The following is a 13,114-nucleotide window of genomic DNA, read 5'->3' as shown; positions in this document are numbered from 1 at the left end:
TTAACAGTAGAACATGTTGGGGACAGTGAATGTTTCAGAGATGACTGAAAAAGCTGACCCTTACAGCAGCATGGTGGTACAGCTATAAGATGCCTGCCTCACAGCTCCAGAGTCCGTATTTCAGTCGTGAATTCTGGACACTGTCTGTATATAGCCTGTGCGTTTCCTGTGGTCATTTTCTCATAGTCATCCTGTTTCTTCTCATTTCCCAAAAACGTGCTGTTTGGCTGCAATGAACTGAAGTTAGATGCACATATTTACTCTTGCCCTTGTGGTCCACCTCATGGCTGACAAGATTTATGGTCTAGCTCACTTAAACCAGTTAAAGAGTGACAGTAAAACAAATAAAGAGATTAAATGTTAGTAAAGTAATGAAAACACAGTTCTGCTCAACTACTGCATCTTACAAAGTACTCTTTATGGATTACATGAAAGAAAATGCTGTTTTCCCAGAAATGGCTCAAATATCCTAGTCAGGCTAAAAATTAATTGAAGGACAACAGACCATTCCGCTCTTTGCGATGTCAAGTTAGCAGTGCTTCTTTAAATAATGCAGAGAGGACTAGAATGCTGCTACACAAAATGTCTTCTACAGAAGAATCCTGAAGGAAGGCTTGAGATGTGGTCAGAACAAAGAAAAATATTTTTTTAACAGCTGGTCTTGCAGAAGGTCCTTACTAAAGGACCTGTGCTGCCACAGCTGTCTAACTTTAAAAGCACCTTCCTTGGAACCACCACTGCTAATGTCACTCTACCCCTCATATTATATAATGCACCCCCGACCCCCACCATATGCTACTGAATTTTTTGATTACTCTTACAAAAAAATCCCCACACCCCAAATCTTGAGTACAACAATAATGTACCATCCTGACTTAGAATGAAGACAGAAAGCACCAAGCATGAAGACAAAAACCTTCAGGATTTGCTACAATGATCAATGTTGTAGATTCCATATTAGGTTGACTACCTTACATAACTTTTCTTTCTTACACTGAGATGGTTCCTACAGGAAATCAGCACACTAGGGAGTAAACCGGAAGAGGAATCACTTCTTAAAAGTTCAGCCATCCCTACAAGCCATAATGCCTGTAAGATGAGTTTTCTAAAGTAATATGTATATCTTGAAAATGCATTGCATTTACAGTATTTAGTGGAGATAAGACAATGTCAGAACAGTAGTGGCACATGAATTTTCCACTAAATAAATGATCAAGAAGGTAGCTGAAGTTTCTTCAACAGTTACATGCCCAGGTAAAGGCCTCCAGTATTTAGTTCATTAATTTCTTCATTCAGTTAGATTCCTTGCCTTCAGCATTTATGCTTAGTCTTCTTTTTATGAAAAAACAAGAAAAATTAGGATCATTAAAAAGTGACTATATTCAGTCGAGATAAAACTGAAGTTGAATAAGAACAACCCGGCAGCAACCCTGGAGACGCAACAATGAATAAGTAGTAACACTGTAAGTGAACTATTAAGTTACAAACAGAGTAGCAAACATTAAGCACTCAAGAAAACCAGCAGCAAAAAAAAAATCTAAAGCACCACTTGATCAATAAAAACTGGAACAAATGGAGTATAAGTTACATATGCTGTTAATATTAACAGTATGCCCATTAATCAGGAATAAAAACAAATGTTCTTAAAGATGTTGTACTCTTGGCAATATACAAATAAAGGTAAATGTTAAAGCCAACTCGGGCATCACAGGTTTCCTGCTTAGTATAAGCACAGCAATATCAGCTAGAGTGTCTGTAGTTTAGTGTAGAACATTCTATTCTTGTAGTATTTACTCTACTCCTTTACAACTGTCCTCTGCAGAAGGTGTAATTATAAAAAGCAGCCTCTTTAAATGGATTGGCTTCCCATAGGTACTAGCTGGCCATCAGCTAATTTGAGTTATTCCAGTCAAGCTTTAGTGTCACTGGTACTATTCCCCATCACTGGGAGCACACCTCTGGCATTGATAGGCTGGGAAGGTGAAACATGGAATGAGAGAAGCTGGCAGTGCCACATACACTGTCCTATATCATAGTACTTTCGTTATTACCTAAATGTGCAGAACTGCTGACCTCATTCGCACATCACTACACATGGTAACAGTTAGCTCCAGGATGCTCCCTTTGCCAAATTCAGTGACAATCTCCCATGTCATTACAGCAATGCCCCATTAGCAAGAGAATGACAGATAATAGACCCCTCCCAGAATAGGCAAGTCAAGCAATTGGCCCTTGTCCCCACTCCTCCATGTCTGCCTCCTACAATGCTACCTGAACTCATGTCATCAAGGGTCAGTGTCATGGCTCCAATTCCTCTATGCAACAGTGCCACATTTTGGCTTGTTTGTAGATCATAAATTAGCCCAATCCACATCCTGCACTAATGATTTAGTTTAAGTCTACAATACATACAACTATGTACAAATCAATCACTTTTTCCAGCTACCCTGTGATATTTCATATCCCCACAATTTGCTGGCATGTGGACAATGTCTTTTTGCAATAAAACTAATACAATTGGCATGACATCTGTAAGCTAGAAGACTTTTGTTTATTTTAGAATGTTTAAAGTACACTGTTGCAGTTTGTTTTTGTTACTAAAACATTTAAAACTTTATTCTCAGTGCTACACCAACAACTTCTTTTTCCAATGTTTCTATATGAGGTCAGGATGAGTGTCAACTGTTGCCATCTGTTTTAGTTCAATGCCATGATTTCATTTTCCTTAGTGCTGTTCGTACTTCAAGGATTGACTCATCGTCTTTCATCACAGGCTGTGTGCCTGGGGCAGTGCACCTTCTGTGAGACTGTCTTCATTCAAAAGCTGCTGGAACTGGAAGTACTTTTGATGTCCTGTCAACTGCTGAAGCAGGTTGTTGCTGTCATCCCTTATGAAGGGTGTCTGATGACCATCTTTATCTTTCTGTCTTTGCCTTGCAACCATTTAGAGTTTCTTTGTGCCATCTACTGAATCATTTTTCAGAAGCAGGTAGTGTGTCTCTGATGTCTTGTTTTTCACTACTGCAACTGGTCTCAAGTCTCTCAGTGCTACATTCAAACTAATATTCTCATGATAATGCTGCTAAAACACAATTTATATAACCCTACAATGTCTTTTACTATAAATGAATCACTAATAAGCTTGTTACATAAAACTTCGCTATCCTTGCTGTAACAATATATTTATAATCTCGTACTGGTACACAGGTCACAGCTCTACCATCTATCTACTTTCACAATTTGCCATCAAAAGATGCATTAAATATATGTATAGGCCATATGGACCAATAGCATCTCTCTCTTCTCTATTAAAGCTGACAGTCGCTCGCTGACAAATTTAAACCGGTCTGCCTGAGCAATAATGAATAACATTACATATTATATTGATATTTACAATAGCCATTTAATAAAATTCAGAATGCAGAAAAGATTTAAAATAGATTTAGTATCCCACATAACATACATACATACATACAGGTTGACCATATACAAAAGGAATGTAGATATATCCACCAACCTAGTAAAGGCTCTATTCTAGCCACTGTCTAACATAACTGAGCATATCAGTATAGCCTGGCAGTATTTGTTGTGCATACTGTGTTGTAGTTCCATCATACCGAGATTCTAAAACAAGTGCATCAGATTTTTAAGCTCTGAAAAATTTTCATTTTGAATTCTATTAAATGCTTTTATTAGATATGTTTGTATAAATAATCATTATATACATCAAGGTATAAAAGTACACTTCTGTAAAATCTTATAACAGTAGATGTCCCTCTTTTCACTGTTGCAGTATTCCTTACAATAGGGATCCCCTGCCAAGGACAGCTCAATATCCTGTCAGTATACTAAAGACTTTAGGTTGCAAAGGGCACACCATATGTCTCACACATGCTCCCTGCCCACAGCGTAGGGCATAAAGGTAATGTCCGGATGTACCATCCTCAGAACTGACAGCCCCAGTAAGAATGCCAGTCCAAGGATGAGAGAGGTAACAAGCACATCCAGAAGGGAAAAGAACATGGGGAGGAGGGGGTGTGAATACTGCAACAATGAAGAGAAGGACATCTACAGTTATGGTAAGATTTTACACAACTTTATTGTCCTACTTCACCGTTGCAGTATTCCTTACAATAAGGACAGTGCAAAAGCTCTGGAAGATCAGTAGCAGGAGGAGGAAGAATCAGCAGAGCCCTCTAGGAACCCATGAAGAATGGCCCTAGCAAAGCCAGCTCTAACCCTGGATACCACATCCAACTTATAGTGATTGGTAAAAGTATGCACAAAAGCCTAGATAGATGCCCCCTCAAGAAGAGTTAGCATCTAAACCTTTGAAAAAATCACCAGAAGAAGCCACAGCCACAGTAGAATAAGCCTTAACAGAAGAATGAACGCTTTTTTACCATGAAAAGAACAAAAATAAACTGCTTTAGATATCCAAGTAGTAGTTGCTTGGAAATAGCCAGTCCTAAAGATCTAGGCTGAAAGGAAACAAAAAGCTAATCAGATTTGCGAAAAGCTTTAGTTTTATCCAAATAACATCAAAGCTGTCTATGCACATCCAAGGTATGCAAAACCTTCCCACTAGCAGAATGCGGAGAAGGGACAAAAGTGGGCAGATGAATAGACTGATTAAGAAACAACTCATTCACCACCTTGGCCATAAAAGAAGAATTGGTACAAAGGGATACCCTGTCCTTATAGAAAACGAAAAAAGGAGAAACAGCTGTAAGGGCTTGAAGCTCAGACTCCCGTCTGGCAGAAATAAGGGCTGACAGAAAAGCAGTCTTCCAAGAACAATGCTGAAGTCACAGACTCGAATGGAGCCTGGGTCAATTTCTTCAAAACAAAATTAAGGTTCCAGGAAAGAGGGCTAGGCTTCCTGTGAAGTCTAAAATGAAAACTACTTTTAAGAAACTGTTTAGCATCAAATCCAGAGACTAAAGGGGTGTTTAAAGGCAGACAAGCAGAAATAGTTGATAAGTGGGCTTTAACAGAAGAATATGCCAACCCAGCAATGAGCAGTTCACACAGATAAGAGAAAACCAAAATATCAAAAGAAAGTGGATCCAGGTTACAAGAAAGACACCTAATAGAAAACCTCTTCTATTTGGATAAGTAGGATTTCCTAGTAGTGGGTTTCCTGGCCTCCTGCTGGACCTGAAGCATGTTCTCATAAAAAAAGGTGTCTACACAGAATCAAAATCCTATCAACCACAGTGTCAGTTGAAGAATGGACGGGTGGGAAAGGAAGTGCCCTTGTCTTGTGTGAGTAAGACCACCCTGTGAGGTAACTTGTGATGATTACTAAATGCAGAAGAGGAGGGAACCAATGATGTCTGGGCCAAAAAGGAGTCACCAGCAAGATTTTAGGAGCATCCTTCTGTATCTTGAACAGGAGTTTTGGAATGAGAGGAAGGGGAGGGAAGGCATAAATAAACATCCCATTCCAGGGAAGAGAGAGGGTGTCCACCTTTCAGGCCAGAGGACTCTGGCACAAAAAAACAGGAAGATGTCCGTTCGGGGGGGGGGGGGGGGTGAAGGCAAATAGATCTACTTGAGTAAGAGACCTCACTGGTGAAAAATGTCCAGAAACACATTCCTGTGAAGCATCCACTCGTGGGACTGTGACATGGACCTTCTCAGACAGTCTGCCACAATGTTCTGACCTGAGGAAATATAAACTGCTTTAAGTGTCACTTGATACTGGATAGCAATTCTCTCACACCTGAAGTGCTAACCTACAAAGGAGATAAGATCTTGTCTTCTCTTGCTTAACATGCCACATCACTGTGGTATCATCTAAGTACCTTAAGGGGTCCTGCAGTGAAGACAGGATGAAATGCTTGAAAAGCCAAAAGAAGAGCTCTCATCTCGGACATTAATGTGGCCCTTTTGTTGAAGCGACTAGAGGCTCTGCACTTCTTAAGAGCTGAAGAAAGCCTCCCAGCCCACGTCTGAAGTGTCTGTGAACAGCTCCTGGGATGGGACTGCAGGTTCAAAAGGAAGTCCTGGATTCACAGTTGTTGAATCCACTACTGAAATTTTAGCTTGAGGCATGGAAGAATGGGGACTAGGAACTCTATAGGATAAGAATACTGAATCCAACTGACTTTAGAAACAACTAAAGCTTTCTCATGTGGAGTTTGGCTAGAGGAAGCATAGGAATGGTTAAGGCCATGAAACCTTAAGCTCACAGAAATTCCCTGGCAGCGATTAAGGTCACAGCAAAAAGGGACTGAAAGAAGGCAATGAGAGTTAAGGCCTTGGGAGGAGGCAGGAATGCCAGCATCAAAACAGTCTGGTTCCTGCAACCCAGAACAACATGATCCTATGAGAGTCAGGAAGGACATTTGAAAATTTCTAGTGAACCTCAGGCTTTGCAGGATAGAGATGGCAAAATGAAGATGCTGCAGTAGAATCTCTGGAGAAGAGGCCTGAAAGAGTAGGTCATCTAGGTAGGGAAAGACCTGTAACCCCCTTAGCCTGCAAAAAAAAGCAATCATAGGAGTGATGATTCTGGCGAATACCCTTGGGGCAGCAGAGAGGCCAAAGGGCAAAGCAGAAAACTGAAAATGCCAGGAAGCAGCAGAGAAAAGTAAAAACTTCCTGAAAAGGGGATGAATAGGTTATGAAGTTAAGCGTGTTTGAGGTCCAGAGAAACCTAGAAAAGCCTAAAGGAGCAGAGGAAATAAAGTCTTGAAGGGACAACATTTGAAAGGAAGGGATCTTCAAAAAGGTGTTTAGGTAAGAGAAATCTAGAATGAGTCGCCAAATGCCCTCTTTCTTAGGGAACAAAAACATTCTGGAATAAAACCCCTTCCCCTTTTGAGAAACTGGAACTTCCTGAATAGTTCCCTGATTCAAGAGACCCTGAAGCAACTCTGGAAAAAAAAGCTGTACCAGACGAGGCTGAGTAATGCCCAAGAAAGAGGGAAGAGATTTCTAGACCATGTAGTACCCTTGGTGAATGATGGAAGGAACTCAGGAATCTTAAGTAATCTTTAACCAAACAGGAAGGGACAGGGAAAGAAGAGAAAGAGGAATGTGGATGAGAAAAACAGCATAGTCAAGAAAGCCACTGGTTTGTCAGAAAAAGGAGATTTCTGAGCTAAAGGAGTCTGGGTAGCCTTAGCAGTAGGAGCCCTTCAACCACCCCTTCTTACCTTTGGGATAGGGCAAGACTGCCTATGAACAAAGGTAGTCTTATTTTGGTAATTCCTTTGGAAGTTAGGTACAGAAACAAAAATATTTCTTAGCTCCTGTAATGTTTTACCCTTTTCCTGTAGGGACAAAATTTTGCAGCAGCACCAAACAAGTGCTTGTTATCCAGAGGAGCACTGATCAACTTAGCCTTAATATCATCAGGCAAAGGTTGAAGCTGAAGCCAGAAACATCATAACTCATAACTGCATTTAATAGAAGGGTGAGCCACCTGGAAGTCCCTAACAAGGAGAGAGAGCAGATGTCTTCCCCTCATAGTCAGGAAGGTGAGAAATAACCTGACCAGCCTTAGATAAAAGAGCTAAAATATACCTTGTCATATGGGTATGATAACTTACAGCCCTAAAAGCAAGGGTAGCCAAGGTATACATCTTCTTACCCAGTCTTTCCATAGTTCTGCTGTCCATCAGAAGGAAGCAACTTTGATGGCTTGTCAGATGCCACAGACACCACAGAAGAGTCAGCAGAGGGGCACTTATAAAGGAACTTGCAATCATCAGGCACCTTATAAAATCTATCAGGCTTTTTGGGAGCAGGGGACCTGAGATGCAGTAGAAAAGGCAACCAACAAGGCAGCCTGAATAGAAGGAACAGCGGAAGGCCTAGGAGATTCCATTTGCGGAAGCTAGCAACACCTCTTCTGAACCTCAGATAGCTGGGCACAATCCCATTTGTAAAATTCCATCATTTTGGAAATTGTGTCCCTAAAGGAAATCTCCTCAAAAGGAAAGTCAGAACTAGTGAACTCCTTTTCCTCAGAACCATAGTCTAAGGGAGAAGGAATCTGGGAAGAACAGGGAAACGATTCCTCATCTGAATCCCCTTCCTCCTTGGAGGAATCTTGTTCCCTAGGCCTCTTAAGAGGAGTAGAAGACCAAGGGGAATTTGGGACAGAGTCCTACAGGCAGCTTCAAAGCAATAAGGACATTAAACGACCCTTGAATGAAAATCTGCCATTTGCTCTGAAGGTCCTTAGGAGCAGGAAAAACATATTTAGTTTTCTGTTTCTTCTTTAAGGAGACATCAGCCTTGTACAACTTAGAAGGCTCAGACCCCATTCGATACTCTAGAATGGTAATCTTAAGAGGAGAAGACCAAAAGGAAGCTTGCATAGAAACTCCTAGAGGAGGCTTCAAAGCCATAATGACAATAAACAACCCTTGAGTGAAAATCTGCCATTCGCTCTGAGGGTCCATAGGAGGAGGAGAAACAGGTTTAGTTTTTTGTTCCTTCTTTAAAGGGATGTCAGCCTTGTAAAACTTAAAAGGCTCAGACCCCATTTGACACTTTATAATGGTAGTTGGTAGCTCTTCCCTAACCAAAATTTGAGAAATACCCTGAGACCCTTCAATAATAATCAGCCATGGTTCCCCCTGAACATCCGAAGTGGACATCTGCAAGGCCTCCAAGGATGCGCGTGAAGCCAGATCCATGCTAGCTTTTGAAGTGGTTGTGGCAGAGGAATCCAACAAAAGAGCCAGGTGATCTTCCGGGCTGTCACTGGCCTCAAGAGACACATCTGGCAGAGGCGGCACAGGCGGAGAATCAGATCCAACTTTCTTGGACTTCTCGGATGGCTGGCCCTCAGAGCAGGGAGATCCTTCCATGGTGTCATTTGCTAAAAGCTTAAGATGGTTTTCTCAGTATATGGCCAAAGAGGAAAGCAAACCACACTGAGTTTTGGGACAAAAGGCCTTGCAAACAGAACAGGATGTATGATCGTGAGAAGCACCTAGACAAAACAAACATTGCTCGTGACTATTTTTATGGAGAATCTACCTCCCACACTGGCATTTACCCTTTCTGGATGACATGAACCCCACAAGCAACAAAATGAAAAGAAAAAAAAAAGATAACAAAACCCCAACAGGGCACTTATATGAAAAGCAGCTTGGTGAACCAGCAAACAAAGTGAGCAGACAGACCAATGATCGAAGATGGTGTTCAGACTGGTTGTAAAGAAGTAATGAGGATGGTATTTTCAGATGTCACCTTTATGGCCTACACCATATGTGGGAAGTATACGTGTGACGTACGGCGTATCCTTAGCAACCTAAAGGCTTTGGTATACTGGCCAGATGTTGGGCCACACTTGGCAGGGGATCCCTATTGTAAGGAGCACTGCAACAGAGAAATGGAAGGCTATCAACAATAACAGCCCCTCATGTGATGTCTATTTTTTACTAATATATTTGGTGCTTTTCTTTCTTACCTAAACTCTGTTTGGATAAAAAAATGAAGTCACCTTGATGCGCAGACTTTCAGAGTGCATCCACTGCCCTTACAATTTATCAACAAATTAATGTATTGATACTGTAATACTTCTGTTTCACCATTAAATAATTCTCAGTTATACTGATAATCTTAACTTTGCACAAGTGACTACATGATTTTACATAATACAGATTAAAAATCCTCCATCCATGTTGTATTATTCCGCTTTTATTAACCATCTTTCTCATATCCTTGCTCAGCTTAATCCCACAGCCTTCCATTTGGATAAAATGCATTTATTTTCAAACCCTTTCATCTATCTTAATTTAAACTGTTTTACTTCTTGCATTATTTATATCACTTCTAAAGGTTTGGAGGAACCATGAATTTTTACTTTCCTAGTAACACTTGCTGACAATAGTGTCAAACACATTTGTTTTTGTTGTCTCGCAATGAATTCAGAATACAAATGCTCTCCTATTTCTTTTATTCCAATTTTATAAAAAAATTCTTTAATTTCAAAAATTGAACAGTCTAACATATGTACTATTTATACCAGACTATGATTAACATTCGCTATTGTATTTGAATAAAAGAAAATAATGAGGGCAAAGAATTTTGTACATCTATAGATTCATGAATAGCTCATGCTCAGTAATGAAACTCTTCCAGTAACAATTCTTCAGTAGCCACCTTTTTTTTCTTTTCTGTAGAAGAGTCTGTTGTTGACAATTCTATGTTGGAGAGTTCATTCATCAGTACTGAAAAGTCAAAACTGAGGGAGAGAGATCTTCCATTTCTTCTTGCCACAATGAAAATTAAGCTTAGTAATCTAAACTTGGTTGAGCCCAAGGTCTCAAAATGTATGTGCCCAAATTCCATCCCCAAACATCAACAACTTCTTCAGGCATTTGGGAATATGTTAGGTCTGGATAGGGTATAAAAGTATCAATGGACACATTTCCAAACAAATATTTCAACGTGTCTTGAATTGGTAGCAAACTCGGGGGCTATGCAATTTTTCACCCATTGCTCCTCTGATAGGCATATATCTAAATTTCTCCCAACTAACCTTCATGGCTAAAGATTGGCTTTGACAGTTATCAAATAAATCAAAGGTTATTTTCGCCACATAATTGTTCCCAGAACCTTGGTTCCTTGGCTATTCAACATCAGTTATGACCTGTTCCCCCAACACCTCTCCTCAATTTAAGTAAGCCCACCCCAACGGATAGCACAGTGGTGCAGCGGTTAGCATTGTCGCCTCACAGCAAGAGGTTCACAGTTTAATCCTTGGCTGGGGTGCCTTCTGCACGGAGTCTGCATGTCCTCCCTGCGTTCGTGTGGGTTGCCTCCCACACTACAAAGACATGCGTCTGGAGTGTTTCTCCCCGGGCCTCCGCTGAAAATTGGCTCGTTCCAAGTCGGACTTTCCCTGTAAACAAATGTTAGATACATTGGGAACATATTTTGTCTGGAAATCACACTGTTTGGACCAGAGATGCCTCTGAGCTACATCACAAGATATTCTATAAAGTTTGTCTCATTTCACTTAATCCCATCCATCCACAACCCCTTTTTCCCATTTTTGCACATTGGGCCGGGGTGTTCCTTCAGAGGCAATCTAAAGCCAAGGTAACCGGTTCCAAAATTCTAGTCTCTCCCTCCTTACTCACCACTCCACTAGTATCTTCCAAATGGAAAAAACATCCCTGGCTTGCATTATTTAAATCCATCTTAATTGGTTGACCTCAAAGTAGCCTTTTAAATTTGGCAATGCTAACCCTCCCTGCTTGAGGGGTAGTATCAACCTCTCACATTTCAATCCAGGCATCTTATCATCCCATTACAACTGTCAATTTCTCAAGTGGTAGGTGAAAGTATGACTATCCAGTGCATAAACTAATGGAACAAGAAACATTTTTACCATCTTACCATACTTACTTCATTATTTATGTCCAGATTTAATAGCCTAGTGTGTTTAATTTTCTTATTTTTATCCTATCCTTGTATCTTCCCACATTTCCCTTCCTACCTAAGTGGCTTATTAATCCAAATTTCCAGGTACTTAAACTTCTCATTTCCCCATAAGTATTGTTGTACAAGCCCAGGTGTTGGCACACAGTTCAAGGGAATAGCCTTAGTCTTATCTTCATTAATATTTTATAACATTAGAACTCTTAAAATTGCACCAAAACCTTAAATATTTGCTGAGAGCCATATACAGCCTGTTGTCTTTGGTGAGAGGGGATTTCATGTACAATGCAGCCAATGTGGAGAAAAATGGGCATCCCTGTCAGGTTAACTTATGGCAAGATAAATTTTATTTTATACGCTCCTGCATTTACTATTGCCTGGGAGCCCATGCAGATATTTTCCATTACATTAGCCCGACAATTTTATCTATAAAACGAAATGTCCTTTAAAAAGAAGGTCCAATTAACTATCAAAAGCTTTTTCCGCATACAAACTGACTAACAATAAGGGTGTTTTATTTGATTCAACCTCCTTCTCCTCTGCATTATTAGTATCTTATTGATGTTACCAAAGGTTTGTCTAACATCTGCAAACCCACTTTCTCGGTTAGTCCTAGCAACACTCTTACCACCCTCTTAGCAAACACACAAAAATTTGTAATACTGCCAGAGGATGGAAATGAGTCTGTATGGAGACAAATCGGATCTTTTCCTTCTTTTGTATGCCAAGCATTACTGCTTTTCTCCATGACCCAGGGACTTGTCCAATTTCATGTATTCTATTAAAATAAAAAATATGTTTTTAAAATACCCTTCCCTTGTAACTTCCATATTTCAACTAAAATATGATTTAATCCAAGGAACTTGCTACTAGCCACATTATTTAACATTTTTGATCTCTTTGCTAATCTAGTTGTATGACTGAAAATGTTGACTCGCACACTTCTAATAGTAAAAATAAATTCAGCATCAGCTCGAGATCCAGTAGACTTTTAATAAAGCAACCATAAAAAACACAACAAAACACACTATGTTAAGTGCTTTCATCTTAAAACCAAAAAGAGATCATCAGAACAGTGTCTACAGAAACTAAGAATGCTTAAAATATCCCCTCGTAGGTCTCTACCCACTCAAGTAATGCAGTAGTAATTGAATCCATTTCTAAAGGGCCACGTTGTAATTCAAGCTCTAGAAAACCTTGCTGCAAGTGTAATGCACAGCAAATATAAAATACTGATATAGCAAGTGGAAAAAAAAAAACAAATAGAAAAACAAGTGGAAAAAACATCATGTTAAACACAATCAAACAATGCATGCCCTTCTTTTAAGTTCACTTATTTTATTTATTTATTTTACATTTGTTAACCTGGCTAGTCTAGCTGGATACATGTCCATTTTCAGTAGAGGCCCGGGGAGAAAAGCTCCAAGAATAACAAACAAAAAACAATAAACAATAAAAAACATATATAAAGTACAATCTTGAAAAAGTTTACAGAAGAACACATGCAAAATTCAATCAAGGAAGAAGTACCAATAAAGTCGTATACCAAAAACAATATAGAAAATAGTATTGAGTAGAACAGATGTATAAATAAGAAAAAAAGTTTTTTTTTTTGTTTTGTTTTTTTAAGATATGAAATATTGACTGCCTTACTACCATTGAGCATGACTGGAGCAGTAAACAATAAGGGAATATTCAT

At 39.6% G+C, this 13,114-nt stretch overlaps 1 protein-coding gene across 1 annotated transcript in view; it reads right to left on the bottom strand.

Moving 5' to 3' along the window:
- The window catches only part of ATAD5 (ATPase family AAA domain containing 5), a gene marked incomplete in the record, with an annotated part of 853,119 nt that overhangs the window by 113,116 nt on the left and 726,889 nt on the right, over window positions 1-13,114 (bottom strand).

This window comes from Protopterus annectens, chromosome 4.part0 (assembly GCF_019279795.1).
Source record: "Protopterus annectens isolate FY-2018-M chromosome 4.part0, PAN1.0, whole genome shotgun sequence".
Lineage (NCBI taxonomy): Eukaryota > Metazoa > Chordata > Ceratodontiformes > Protopteridae > Protopterus > Protopterus annectens.
Note: the sequence above shows the minus strand (reverse complement) of the source record. Positions and strands in the feature narration are given on the sequence as shown.